Raw genomic sequence first — 16,189 nt, 5'->3', positions numbered from 1 at the left:
GACATGCTGAAGGTGCTCTGGCCAAGAATGGCTGTAGATGGCAATATCATCTAGGAAAGCAAGGGCAAACCCTCCTGTTCCTGCCAAGATATGATCTTCCAGCCTCTGGAAAGTTGCTGGGGCATTCTTCATCCCAAATAACATCTTTGTGAACTCATACTAGCCAAAAGGAGTCACAAAGGCTGACTTCTCCCTAGCACTCATACAAGCCAAAAGGAGTCACAAAGGCTGACTTCTCTCTAGCACTGGGAGTCAAGGGCACCTGCCAGTAAACCTTGGTAAGATCAATGGTTGTAAGATACTTAGCCCCACCCAGGTGCACTAGGGCCTCATCTGTCCTAGGCATGGGGTAAGCATCTGACTCTGTGTGACTATTTAATTTCCTGTAGTCCACACAGAACCTGGTGCTGCCATCCTTCTTTGGCACCAGCACCACTGGGGAGGCCCAGGGACTGTTGGACTCTTGAATCACCACTAGTTCCAACATCTCCTGTACCTCCTCCCTCAGAGTCTATTTGACTCTCTCGGGCACTCTATAAGGGGACTGCCTAACAGTCCTTTGGGGTCCTGTATCCACCTGGTGTTGCCCCAGGTGAGTGCACCTTGGTTTCCCAGTGAGCATGTCCCCAAATCCCTGCAACACTGTTTGGATTTCTCGAACCTGGGTAGAAGATAGCTGCTGGGACATTGCTACCCCTTCAATTGAGGTGTCAGCCCAAGCCTCACTGAGGAGATCAGTCCCCAGATCTCCCTCAGACTCCTCCTGCAATCCACTGTAAATGCTCAGCACAAGGGCCTCCCAATCATGGTAAGGTTTCATCATGTTAACATGGTACAGTTTGTGCCCCTGCCTTCTGCCTAGCAGTTCCACCATGTAATTAACATCAATTACCTTACTTACCACCTGGTAGGGCCCCGCCCAAGCTACTTGCAGCTTGTTGTGTCTGACAGGAATGAGAACCATTACCTGCCGTCCCACAGCATACTCTCTAACTTGAGCATTCCTGTCATACCAAACCTTTTTCTGTTGTTGGGCTTCTGCCATGTTCTCCTGGGCCAAGCCCATGAGTTCCCTGAGCCTTGTCCTGAGGTTTAGGACATATGCCACAACAGACTCCTTGTGAGACTTGCACTCACCTTCCCACTCATCTCAAATTAAATCTAGAGGTCCCCTCACCCTATGTCCATACAGCAACTCAAAGGGTGAAAAACCTGTGGATTCCTGGGGAACCTCTCTGTAAGCAAACAACAGATGGGGCAAATATTTGTCCCACTCCCTATTAAACTGATCTGCAAATGCCTGTAGCATGGACTTGATTGTAGAGTTTAACCTCTCAACAAGACCATTAGTCTGGGTATGGTAGGGGGTGGTCTTCATGTGCTTCACCCCACAGGACTTCCACAGACAAGCCAGTAGGTCTGACATGAAATTGGCACTTCTGCCAGTCAGTATTTCTTTTGGGAAACCTACCCTGCTGAAAATTTCTAACAACGCATTTGCCACCTTCTCTGTGTCAATGGAGGACAAAGCCACTGCCTCAGGGTATCGTGTAGCATTGTCCATTACCACTAGGATATCCCTTTTCCCTGTGGAACTTGGGGTACTCAGAGGACCCACAGTATCCACAGCTATCCTCTGAAATGGCTCCTCAATGACAGGCAAAGGCATCAAAGGAGCTCTCACCTTGTCTCCTGCCTTGCCAACCTTTTGGCACTGCTCATAGATCCTGCAGTACCCTGTTACATCTCTGGAAATTCCAGGCCAATAGAAGTTCTGCATAATACACCTCTCTGTATGTTTTATGCCCATATGACCTGCAAAGGAAATATCATGGGCTGTGGCTAGAAGTGAGAAAACACACTTTATAGTAGCAAAGCTTTCGGATAAAATCCTTCCTCAATACTAATACAAACAAATCTAAAAAAACAAAATGGTTTAAATATAGGTCAGCAAAATCACATGACCAGCAGTCCAAAGATCATGTGACCACAAAATACAAAACATAAAAATAAATATTAAAATATAAAATTATCGCAATTTAGTATGTTGCAGTTTGAGTTTAGTAAGAACTGGTTTCAATGTAATCATATTATTTAAACCTGGAAAATGGTCAGAATTCAGCCTAAGAATCCATTCATACTCTTTTAATTCAAGTAAATTGCCACTATCTCCACCTCTGGCAGTAAGCCGTATGACATCTATAATTCTAAAAGAAAATCTATGTTCAATACCTAAACCGGCTATATGTTTGTATAGAGCATTATTGTCAACAGCTCTTCTAATCTCTGATTTGTGTTCAATAATGCGTTCCTTTAACTTTCTAGTGGTCTTACCCACATAGAATGCAGTGCATTTCACACAACTGGCCAGATAAACCACATTAGATGTAACACAAGTGGTAGAAAAATGGAACTGAAAGACTTTACCACTAATAGGATGTGTGAACTTATCACTACAGACAGCTACAATATCAGAGCAGCATGAACAATTCAGACAACCATAAGTACCTGGCTTAGTAGTAGGAGTCCTATCTGCAGGTCTTATAAAGTCTTTATAACAGCTTTATGGCTAGACTTCACTGGGGGGGATGAAACTTCAGGGGGTGCAGCATTCTCCCATATTTGTGAGCATGAGGTCCAGTATGCTGGACCCTCTAGTGGGTGTATTCACGGTTTGCACTGTTTGGTCAAGGGTGTGTGTACTTACAAAGTCCAGGAATCTCTGTGCCTGTAGAAATGAGGCTGTGCAGAAGTCTTCCATGAGTAAAGTGTTATGTTGGATGGCAAGTTTCTCCATTAGGTCAAGTGTGCATTGTGAGCATCTTGGGACACTGAGGAGTGACTTATAGCTGGCTATGATATAGTATGGGACTCTTTCTATATAGTGAGCTGCACGTCATCCTGTTTGGCCACACTACAGGTTTGTTTGTTATTGCTGTACATTGAGACACCTCCACCTTTAGCCCCTGTCTTGCAGCTACTGGTTTAAAAGTGTAAAAGACACTGAAACCTTGCACTGCCAGGGTACTCTCCGTCACTTTAAACCATGTCTTGGTAACTGCACAGATGTCTCTGTTCTCAAATGTGAGGAGGGCTTGGAAGGAGTGTAGTACATCATTTAGGCTCCTGGCATTCAACAGTACCTAGAGGTTCAGATGAGTTATTTTACTGTGTTGGTAGGTTTGCAAGTTGGCATTACCTAAAAAAGGCCCTATAGGGTGGATAAAGATTTAAATAGTATTTGAAATTCTATAGGAGAAAGGTGCAAAGCAGCATGTTCTGTTAACCATGTGCTCCCAAGCTGACAAATATTGGATCCCCTTAACAGCTATTTGATGAAGTCAATCATTTCTTGCTCACATTGTGGCATCATCGTCAGTGATGGTAACAAGCTTCTCAGTGATAGGCTATCCTCAGTGATGGTAACATGCTTCTTAGTGATAGGCTTTCCTCAGTGATGGTAATACGCTGCTCAGTGACAGGCTATCCTCAATGATGGTAATATGCTGCTCAGTGATAGGCTGTTCTCAGTGATGTAATATGCTGCTCAGTGATAGGCTATGCTCAGTGATGTAATATGCTGCTCAAGGCCAGACTCGTACCAGCCTGAGACATACAATCTAAAAGCTCCATAATGTCTCTCTTCATATAGTTCAGCTAGGTGCATCTCAGGTCATTTACACCTACATGGACTATGACAGACTCATACTGGTACCTGTGGCATAATGACTTGAGTTCCAATGTAGTCTGGCAGAGCCTGGCTCCCAGTAAGTAACTAACAGTTATCTTCTCTATGTTCAGCCTGGTTAGAGAGTCATCAGTATATCTTACAATGGAGTCCCCTATGACGACAGTCTTGGGTAGTGTGTTTGCTTGCCTTAGGGGGCTTAGTGTTTGGGGCTCCACTGAGAGTGACAGTATGTGTGGTGTTATTTTTTTTTCTGAGTGCTTTTAGACATGCTGAGGTAAAGCTTTGTCAATGGATGATCTAGGTCATCTTTGCTGTTTAGGAAGATTGATTTTAAGTGCCTCAACATACATTAATCTGTGTGTGTGTGTGTGATGTGTGCTATGTGAGGTGGGTGTTGTGTGTGGTTTTGACAACCTAATGTGCCCTTGTATGCAAGAGTTTAGCATCCAGCATCACTGTGCAAGTAAGTACACCTCTCACATACTGTGTCTGTTTCTTTAAGGACTAAGTGGTTGTTGGTAAACATGAGACAATGCTATTTTGTCTCATGATGTCCATCTTCACCAAACTGGCTACAGAGAAACAAGGTATCCATACCATTGAGTCTTTTGATTGGTGAGCTACAAGGGGGTGGTGCATTAGGGTTAGAAGGCTGGTGCTTTGTTGATGAATACTAATAAAGGTGCTTTACTGGGGCAAATTATGCTAAGCAGAACTAAATTCTATTAACTTTAATGTTTACACAACACTGAATTCTACCAAATCTGTAGGTATTGTCACTCGACACCCAACTAGCTGTTCTAAGCTTGTGGGCAGGAAAGGATTTTGCTCTATATTGAAGCTTCACAGAGTATAGTTTTATGGATCATTCTACTGGGAACATTTGCTGTCTAGGTGTTTACAACTGTAGAAGGCACTGCTAAACCATAGAAATGTGCAAAATTCATAGCAGCCCTGAAAAAAAAAAAACAGAAAACTAACAGAAAGAGCCATCTGGCCAATAAAATTACTACACTATGAGTCCTTTTATTTCCCAACACAGACAGACCAAGAAAAGAATTTCATCCATAAGAAGAATAAACCCAGTCCTCAAAATGTAAAAACTCAGTAGAAGAGACCCATAAGTGCAATGGAAATGCTACCACAAACCACTTAAACACACACACCAGTAACTTCACTGTTGGTATAATTTATTTCTTTATTCATTCAGAATAAAACATCTGAGTATACTCTTGTCAGTTAAGGGGCAATAACTTCTGGGTACAGACAGTCACACACAAGGATGCAAAGACATAGATACACAGGTGACCCACCACATATTCACTCACACTCAGTAAGTACCACTTTAATGTGCAAAGGCCCAGTACACATGCAACCCACCTCATACCCACTCACAGAAACTTACCCAGCAATCAGTGCCACTTTTAATCCACCATATACCCACTCACAGAAATGTACCCATCAATCAGTGCCACTTGTAATCCACCACATACCCACTCACAGAAACTTACTTAGCAATTAGTGCCACTTGACCCATCATGTACCCACTCACAGAAATGTACCCAGCAGTTAGTGCCACTTCTGATCCACCACATACCCAGCAATCAGTGCCAATTTATTGTGCAAAGGCACAGATACACAGGCAACCCACCACATACCCACTCACAGAAATGTACCCAATTAGTGTCACTTGTAACCCACCACATACCCACTCACAGAAACATACCCAGCAATTAATGCCACTTTATTGACCCAGTACTTCTCAGATGTTTCATTCTGATTCATTGATGGAAGAAATACATACATTGTACCAACAGTGAGCTCCATCACCCCCTTCTCACATATAGACGTACTATGTTCTCAACTGTACTTGACTTTACTGAATAGCCCTGATTTTTGTCATATTGCTGTTATTCAGAATGTTTCACACTGAGGACTGCAGTCCAGGAATAATCATATACAGTTTGAGTTTCAGACTTCATAAAATTCATGCTAAAGCAAAATGTGTTATTCTATCAAATTTTAAAGTATATAACAATATTTAAAATCTGTCTGATATGGGAACTTTGTCACCATTTGTTTTTTTGCCTTCATTCCTGAGCCAAGACATTATCAGGTGCTGACATATATACTATACTACTCAAGTGTCCAGATATTTGCTCATATTTTTGGTAATTTCCTCATAAAAATCTTTTTTTTTTTTTTGGCAAACCACAGAAGGCTGAGTCCCTAATGATTACATACATTTGAATTTCAAGCTTTATATCCTCCAGAAAATGCATGCTAACACAAATCCTGTTATTCTAGCAACTTTCTGAAATTATAAGAGCAATATTTAAAATGTGTTCCTTTTTGGGCATTTGTTCCCCCATTAATTAAGGTTATGTCCAGATTTTTTGTGCTAAGAGGTTGAAACCTATGACACACACACACTCACCCTTGGCTGTCAACTGCCCAGAATTTTGCAGAATGTCCAGATTTTTGCCTCATATTTTTGGACTGTTCCTCATAAAATATGTAGTTTTGTGACAAATCACAGAGGAATACATTTTAAGATAATGACAGAAATGGGAGTTTCAGACACCATATCTGTCACTCAGCAGGTCCGGATAAAACAGGTGAACATTGTGGGTTCTTGTTCAAGCAGCTTTATTACATGCACACACATAATAAAAGAGGGTAAGTAACTTTAACTTGTAAACAGATTAGCTATCATGCACATAGATGTTAACATTCTGGCTGCACCTTCAAAATGGCACTGAAGCTACCATGTGCTTGGTATTTATATGCACATGGATTCATTTTAGAACACTGAAAGCCCATAACATTGAAATTCAAAACACTGAGACCAAAATCTTGAAATTTCAAAACACTGAAAACTCAAAACATTGAATTACATAACATTGAAAACACATAGGAAACCAACATTTAATATATGCCAGCAGGACTATATACAGAAACAAATAAAAAACAAACCATATTATACTTCTCCAACTATAAGCAGGGGGGAAAACCCCCCTGCACCCCCCACATCCCCCACTAATTAAATATACCAACTCCAAGATCACACTACATATAACAAAACAGCAAACATATCATTCCACGCGTCATGACTGCCTGTTTAAAAACTATCCTCAACCTTCTCTTAGAAACATTAATTCACTGTTAAAACATTACTATATATCTCTCTCAGATACTTACTGGGATTTCATAGGTTACCTCAGTCATGTTCCTTTCTTACAACACATCTTATTGTACTGCAGTGCAATCTCATAGTTGATATATTTAAGTAGCAGAGGGGGTGGGGGTGCAGGGGTCTTGCCCCCCCCCTGCTTATAGTTGGTGTAATATGGTTTATTTTTTATTTGTTTTTGTATGTAGTTGTGCTGGAATATAGTACATGCTTATTTCCTATGTATTTTCAGTGTTATGGGATTCAATGTTTTGAATTTTCAGTGGATTCTGGTCTCAATGTTTTAGCTTTCAGTGTTCTAAAGTGAATCCATGAATGCACGGATCTTGGAAATGCTTCTTAAAGGTAAAACACACCTACATATTCCCACTTTGAGAAGATGAGTTAGGCATTGCCACCGATATTAATAAATATGCAATTTACACAGGAATAATATTCATCATGCAATTATACAAAGTTAGATATATATATATATATATATAGACAACTATCTCCAAGTTGCTGTGTATTTCACACTAGGCTTTGAAATGCGACCATATCGTGTGACATAAAATTTGGGATCTGGATTTTCCTGGAACAGGAATATCATCTGGATTGCTGAGAGTTGAGTCTTTATCACAGTTCTGCTACAGGATGATGTACAATTTTTCCTGTACTCCACACCCTTGGATTTAACAAAATAGGATCTTGGCTCTGCACAAATACTCGTTACTTGACCAATCCGGTCGAAACCTTTTACTGTTTGTAACCTCACGAACAAAGACATCTGCTTGATTTGTCAAAGCTGGAGGTTTGGAAAGAACACTTTCTAGATAACTGGATTTTGATTGCTTTGTAGTTTTTAGTGTCGCTCTCCCATTCCGGATACAGTAGAAGAGTCTTCATGGGTTCTGTTCAACCAGCTTTATTTTATACAAACACATTATTACTTAAGGTCACTGGCTTTACTTGTATACAAGCTAGTAACTGTATTCATGCATGCTATCACTGTGACTGTTCTTACACAATGGCCCTATAGAGTGCACGTAAAGCCTTAACATGCTTCTTAAAGCTACAGCGCACATCACTTGCACTCCGATCTACATCCTCCCACTTTGAGAAATAGATCATATGATGCTATGAGTTTACTGGCATGCAGAAATCACAGGTAATTCTTTGTCATGCATTATACAATGCTAAATACACACACACATATATATATATATATATTTTTTTTTGTTCTTCTTTCGGCTTTTCCTGATTAGGGGTCGCCACAGAGGAACTCTGGTCCGCTAATGATTGGCAGTAGATTTTTACGGTGCCGAGGTGCCACCTCGATGCCCAACCTTCAAAGAAGGCACACCCATTCATGCATGTCTTTTGAATGCCACTCGACTGCGGGGAGGACATGCAGATTCCACACAGAAGGTGCTCCAGCCGAGAATCGAATGGGAGAACCTCTTGCTATGAGACAACAACACTACTGCTGCACCACCACAGCTACACATACACACACACATATATATATATATATATATATATATATACACACACACACACACACAAGCAAGCCCATGTTACCACATATTTCACACTAGGCTTTGATACTCGTCCATATCGTGGGATATAAAACGATGAGATTTAGCAACTGGAACTGTCTCTGCAAAATGTTTGACCTCTGAAATGCTCCGATCCGAAATGGAATCAGAATTTTGAACACATTTTGGTATGGGAACAGTGTCTGATTCACTGTTAGGTTTAAAGTCTGCATCACAGAAACAATGTTGTGATAGTAATGGTGTTTCCGGTGCAGGAAGAAAATATCTACGATTCTTCCTATATTCCACACCTTCGAAGTCTCCCGGGTAAGATCTTGGATTGGCACAGATGTCTGTAATCTGTCCTATTCGATCAAAAGCTTTCGTTGAATGGATTCGTACCATCTCTCCTTCCCTCAATGGATGAAGTAATCTGCTCTGTTGGTCATAAATAGATTTCTGGATATTATGCTTCTTATACAACTGAGCCTTGATAGTTTTACTGTTCTTAGGTTTAGGCTTCAACAAACTGGAATTCATGACTAGCGTAGTTTTAGTTTGCCTGGAAAGTAGTCTTTGAGCAGGTAAGCCAAGACTATCATTATGGGGTACGTTTCCGAGATTAAGCAAATTCAAGAACACATTGGCATTGTCACACTTTTACCTTTCAAGTAATTGCTTTGCATTCTGCACTTCACGTTCAGCTAGACCATTGGACTGAAGATATTCAGGACTACTACTGACATGTACAAAATCCCATTCTTTTGCAACTTTCTGAAACAACTGGCTAGTAAATTGAGTACCATTGTCAGAAAGAACTTTGTGTGGACTACCATGAATTAAGAAATGATGTTTAGTAATAACAGCAGGTGAAGTTAGGTTAGGCAGTAGATCTGTCTCAAACCAATTCGAATAACAGTCTACCAAAACCAAATAGTGTTGATTGTTCCACTCAAAGATATTAGTTGCTACAATTGACCAAGGTAGTTCAGGAACTGGACTAAACTGAAGTGGTTCCCTTTGTAAATGCAGTCCAGTATTATGGGATATTGAACAAGAAGAAAGTACATTATCAATGTATTTTGGTAAGGAAGGCCAAAACACTAATTATCTGGCTCTTCTCTTAATAGATGTGGAACCAGGGTGACCACAATACAAAATCTGGATATACCCCTGTTGTAAGGAAGCAAGAACAACAATTTTAGAACCTTTGAAAATAATGCCATCTTCCATCACAATTCATCTCTGTAAGGAAAGTAGGTTTGCACTTCAGGCAGTACACTAGATAGCTTTGATGGACATTCAACATTAATGTAGTGATTGAGCTTCTGTAAAATTGGATCAATCTGAGTGTGATCTCTTAGCTTATCAAGTTTACTGGTGGAAAAATTATGCACGGACATCACCTCAAAGTCAAAATTCTCTGTGTCAAGCTGTTCTGTGGTATTTCTGGGTGATCTGGATAAGGTATCAGCCAGCTAAAGCAATTTATCTTTCGTGTAGACCATTTTGAAATTGTACTTTTGCAATTTGAGCATCATTCTTTGCAATCTCGCTAGAGTGGAACACAAAGGCTTCTTTAAAACAGTAACTAGAGGTTCATAGATTCATAGGTTCATAGATTAGTACTAGGCTAACTGCCCTTTTTGGGCCATTTGAAGTCTAGCCATTTACCCCATGTGAGAATCAAACCTTGCATCTTGTGTCTTTAAGGTAAACACCTTAACCATTATGTCATCCTCCCACCCCCATCTGACCCCAGGTTGGTGGTCAGTTTCAATCTGAATAACTCCACCATAAATGTAATCATAAAACGGACATGCAAATACTATTGCCAAAAGCTCTTTCTCAATTTGAGCATACTGCATCTCAGTTTGGGTAAGTGTTCTAGATGCATAGGATACTAGTTTGCCTAGTATGAAGTATGACTGTGCCAAGACCAAATTTTGAAGCATCACAGGAAAAAAGTAACTGGTTTGTTCGCATCATAGTATCTTAATGGAGGTGGGGTGGCAATTTTCTGCTTAAGGTCTTCAAATGCCTTCTGGTGCTGTTCCAACCATGACCACACAACATTGTTGTGTGTTAGCTCTCTTAAAGGTGCTGTCTACTCACTGAAGTCTGGTGTAAACTTGCTTAAATAATTGCCCATGCCTAGCAAACATTGTAGCGCTTGTACATTATCTGGTGCTGATATTTCAAGAATAGCGGTTTGCTTGGAAACATCTGGTCTCAAACCTGTACTTGTGAACAAATGACCAATGTAGGCAACTTCTGGAAGTCTGAATTTACATTTCAGAGGACTGAGCTTCAAGTTTACTTCATGTGTTCTATCTGGAACTTTCTTTAGGTTTCTGTCATGCTCAGCTTCACCATTGCCTCCAACCAATAAATCATCAACTATTATGTTACAAAGATAACCAAAAAAAATTGCTCCATTGCACTATGAAATACTTCACTTGCAGAATTTATTCCCAATGGCAATAAATTCTGCATCTGCCAAACAAAGTACCAAAAGTAGTTAGAAATGAAGATTTGTGATCAAGCATCACTTGCCAAAATAAACTCTGCATCCAAGATAGAGAAAACAGTGGCACTCAGCATTAGAGATGCAACTTCTTCAAATGTGCACATCAGATGACACAGTCTCTTCAATGCTTTGTTCAGATCTCTTCTGATTTCAACTGAGCCTTTTTTGTTTGTTGCTACCATGGACGATACCCATTCTGTTGGTTCTGTGAGTGGACAAATCACTGCCACGTGTTTGGGTCTGCTTTTGTTTGCCACGTGTTGCATACTGTCTACATTTGATCTAGAAACCACTGCAACCATGCTCTTGTCACTCGCACGCCTACTTGTATGTCTTTCTGTTACCTCATGGATTTGACAAATCTCTGTGGCTTTGCTCAATGTTAAATTACTGTCATGAAGCAGAATCTTTCTCACAGCAGCACTGTTAATACCACACACAAGCCTGTCCTTTATCAGTTCATCTTTTAAGTCACCAAACCAACACATTTTAGCTCTGTTTCTCAGGTCAGTTATAGAAGCTGCAAATGTTTCCCCTGGTTTCTGATCTCTCGTGTAAAACAAATGCTTCTCTAGTGTAATTGATTCAGCTTGCACAACAATATGACGTTTTTTACCTTGTCCCTCATACACTACTGGTGTATATACAAATGGATGCTCTCTCTCTATGACCTCTGCCCCAGCTAGGTTTAGCACAATGAATGCCTTAGCATGTGCATGTCTATCTGCATAAGCTGCTTGTATAAAATATCGTACTCATGCTCAGATAGTCTCCAGATCTCTGCAATATTCTGATCAAATACAAATGGTAGGGGCTTTCAAAATCCTTCTGTCATATTAACACATACCAGTGAAGGGTTTTGCAGTTAAGCACATACATACACACATGCACATATGCCAGTGTTTGTAACTTTGTCCAATGACTTGTGCTTCTGAATGTTGCTGTCCTCGATTCCAGCGGAACATAGCCAGTTCTCAGGCTGTGGTTAAACAGGAATCCAAGTGGGTCTGCTAGGTCATATTTTAAATTGTTTAAAGGCAACCTGGGATGTTGTCTGGTTACATTGATGCCATGTTTTGGGCCTTGGAGAGCACCAAGGTGACCTGCTCTCTTCAGATAATAGTCTGAGGAACAGTGTCAGGTGTACTTTGGGGGATGACTGCAGGGGACATGGGGATGAAGTTTTTTCCAAATGTTTCTGTCCTCGATTCCACCGGAACATAGCCAGTTCTCAGGCTGTGGTTAAACAGGAATCCAAGTGGGTCTGCTAGGTCATGTTTTAAATTGTTTAAAAGGCAACCTGGGATGTTGTCTGGTTACATTGATGCCATGTTTTGGGCCTTGGAGAGCACCAAGGTGACCTGCTCTCTTCAGATAATAGTCTGAGGAACAGTGTCAGGTGTACTTTGGGGGATGACTGCAGGGGACATGGGGATGAGTTTTTTCCAAATCTGTCATCCAGCAGGTTGGCCATTACCTTCAGTTGAGTATTAGTGGCGCCATCCCCAACCAGTTTAGCACATTGATAGATATTCCCTTTTAGACTTCGGACATAGTTAAAGAATGCCTCGTGAATACCTTTAGCCAGGGAGGCTATTTTTTCTTCATAATTAGCATTGGAGGAGTTAACAAAATCTCTAATTTGTTAAAGCTAGAGAGATTTCTTCTGCTGCCGAGTCAGTTCCCTCTTGTTCTTGGACATTAATTTCTTTCTCTTGTTATACAGCCTGTTAACACTAGGGGTCCACCAGGTGGCTTTTTTTTCGACAAGATATATTTTTAATCCAGTCAGGCATGGCCGATTCTACACAACTGCTTAAGTGGTTATACAGGGCATTGGTGTACATTTCTACATAGGAATCTGTGTTACCCGAGTTCAAGGGGGCTTTGAAACTTCTTATACCATCACTTAGTATGAGGTAATTTGTCTTAGAAAAACTCTTAAGCATTTTTGAGCTTGATGAGGTATCTGGTCTTATAATGAGACTGAATTATGGTTTGATCTTAGCAGGGAAGACATCAGAATGGGGGGGGTGCAATGCTCTCCCATGTTAGTGAGTACTCTGTCCAGGACATTTGAGCCTCTTGTGGGTGTGTTGACTAGCTGTTCCATAGGTAGGTACTAGGCTATCTTCCCGAGGTAATTTATAAGCCTAGCCAGAGTGTGTCAGCTTTCGCCACCCCATTGATTAACTGATCCTCTGTCAAGCAGAGCCAATGAAGTGATCCCAGGGGTGTATTTTCTGTTACCCATCCACTCGTCAAGGTTTCTCTTGAAGAGTGTTCGTGAGGGGCTCTACCTGATGTAATTTGGAATTGTGTTCTAAAGCATGGGGAGTCTCTGTGACAGGAATCTATCCCTCTAGCATGCCCTATTTATTGTTGTGGCAAGGTTTAGCTCACTAAAGCACATGGCTTGCAGTGACTTGGATTTCATTAGGTGGAGCATGTCCATCAATTCTGATTCGGACATGGCTTTGTAATTCAGGCAGAGATCATCTCTGAGTAAGCGATATGTCAATGAGTACAGCCGGAGTTTTTTCAGTTGGGCTGCATAGGACATATGTTTGAGGCCAGTAATCCTCTTGGTGAGGTACCTTTGTGGTCTTTCCAGCTGTTGGAAGTGTCTTGTGAGGTACATCCCAAATGGGGCATTGTACTCTATGATGGGTCTAATGAGTGATGAGTAGAGGGGCACTATAACCTTTTTATTCCTAGATGCGAACCCTTTAGTAATTAGATGGGCCACAGAGAAGGATTTCCTAACTACTTTGGCAGTATCTACCTGGGTCCCCAGATCTCTTATTACCTCTTCTGTATTAAGGGGGCTGCCACCTATGTGGTAATTTGTAGGTGTTTTGTTTTTCCTAAATGGGATGACTATGCATTTTTTGGCATTTAGCTTGAGGCCGTGACTTTGACACCAGGTGTCCATCTCAGTAAGACTCTTTTGGAGGATGTTCATGTCAGCCGGAGAGTCAATTATGGCTCCCAGTTTGCAGTCATCGGCGAACTTGGTTAGCCATAGTCCTCCTGTGTTTGCCTGCTTCTGAGAAATATATGCTGAACAGTAGGGTCCCAGGATCGAGCCTTGCAGGACACCACTTGTGACTGGTTTAGAGTCGGACCTGGAGCCCACTATTCTTACTATGTGAGTTCTGTCTGTAAGCCAGTTGGCAACCCATCTTGTGATGTAGGGGTTTATGTTCAGGCTGGTAAGTTTTTCTGTAATACCAGAGTGGGGAATGGTGTCAAAAACCTTGGCGAGGTCAAGGTAGGCTGTGTGAAACACCTTTCCCTTGTCTATGGCCTTGGTGACCGTCTCAAAGAAGTCAACCAGGTTTAGTAGGCATGATCTGTCCAAATAAACAGCATCTGCACGGCTGGAACCCAGGACCCTGCACACCATACACAAAGTGATTTACCACTAAGCCATGACAGATACAGTTCCAGAGCATTTGCACTGACAAAGTCCAAGAATCTCTGAGCCAGCATGTTTGTGGTTGTGTAGGTTTCCCAGTTGATGTTAGGATAATTAAAAATTAAAATCATCTACGAGTAATGTGTTGGGCTATATGGCAAGTGACTCCATTAAGTCCAGGTAGGCAGTATGCTCTTTCTATTTCATATTGAGGAACCTACAGCTAGCTATGATGTGGTAGGGGCTTTGCCTATACTTAATTGGACGTGGAATAGCTTTCTGCACCTTTGAACCACATCTCAGTGACTGCCCAGACATCAGCATCTTCCAAAGTGAGAAGTGCTTCCAGGGAGTGCAGTTTCTTGTTTAGACTCCTAACATTAAGCAGCAGCACCTTCAGTTTACCTAGAGAGGATTTTGTTATTTTGGGAGGTTGTTTATTTTGGCACAACCTAAAAAAGCACAACAGGGGTGGCTAATGCCTTTGCCAGTATCCAAAAATCTAGAGGAGAAAGGTGCAGACCATCTCTGGCAAAGCAACATGGCCTGTCGACCATATTTTCCCAGGATGATAGACATTGGATCTACTTGGACTGACAGCAGAAGCTAAACCAATTGTTCAAGTCAATCATTTTTGTTTGTATTGTGCCACCAACCTTGGTGAAGGTAGAATGTCTCTCTTCATCTAGTCCAGTGAGGTACATCTCAAGTCATTCACCCCCACATGGATTATGACGGAGTCATACCAGTACTTGTGGTCGAGTGACTTAATGGATCTTGGCACCTGACAGGCAGCTAACCATAACCTGCTCCTTAACCAGCCTATTTAGGGGAATATCCATGTGTCTCACAATGGAGTCACCTATGAGCAATACGTTATGTTTTGCGGTGTTACTCCTTATGGGCTTATTTGTTGAAATGCTGGTGTTGTTTTTTGCACTGTTATGTATGTAACTGGTTTCTGTTTGGGAGGGCTCTGATCTTTTGGTAAATTACTAGTGAGTACCTTTCCATACGTAGGTTTATGTGTCATGCCCCTATTTAGTGTGGGAGGTGTGTGTGTGTGCTTGCGTGCGTGCTGACATCCTCTTTGGCATGCAATCTAACCTTACATGAGAGTGTTGCCTCCAATTTCATAGTGCAACTGCATTTCTCACATAAAGTCGTTTCGTTTCAGGAGTAAGTTATGTCTCAAGGGATGGCCAGTATGACTGACCTTATGTGGGTCTATTTGTTACTATTATATGCAGCAGCATCATGACCTGCACCCATCCCTTCAGCAAGGCCTGTCAGCCCCCCCAGGTTGCAGCCTCTTCACCATCACCACACCACCACCAGAAGCATCCAGCACAACTGGGTCCTAGTCTGCTATAATCACGTCCACATTTCATGCCCTACTTGTACCACCCACAAGTGGTACAGCTGTACCTGCCAGTAGAGGTAACATCTTTGTCACTCAAGAGCAGCTACCACACATTGTGATGGAGACAACTAACAGGAGAGTAAATGCAGAAATTGTGTACATGTAAAACATCCTCTGGTGATTCAATGAGTTAAGTCACTGTCTGGCACCATCTCCACTATCTAAAACAGGGCCAGGTGGTGAAGGTACCCAGAGTGATGAGTAATCTCTTACTGGATCTTAGCTGCTAGAGACTACAGCTGTGAAAGCCCTACCTTACCCCCCCCCCAAACTGGTGTCCGCCTCCCGTTTAAGTCCATGACCAGCCCTGTATGATGTACAATCCTCCCCTCAAAACCTTCCTTCCTGTGTGATGCTTTCTTCTTCACCATTGTGTTCTCCTCTCCATCATTGTGTTGCCACACACAATGTCAA

The sequence above is a fragment of the Protopterus annectens genome, chromosome 1.part1 (assembly GCF_019279795.1).
Source record: "Protopterus annectens isolate FY-2018-M chromosome 1.part1, PAN1.0, whole genome shotgun sequence".
In the NCBI taxonomy this organism is placed as follows: Eukaryota; Metazoa; Chordata; order Ceratodontiformes; family Protopteridae; genus Protopterus; species Protopterus annectens.
The sequence above is the reverse complement of the archived record's forward strand: the minus strand, read 5'-3'. Positions refer to the sequence as shown.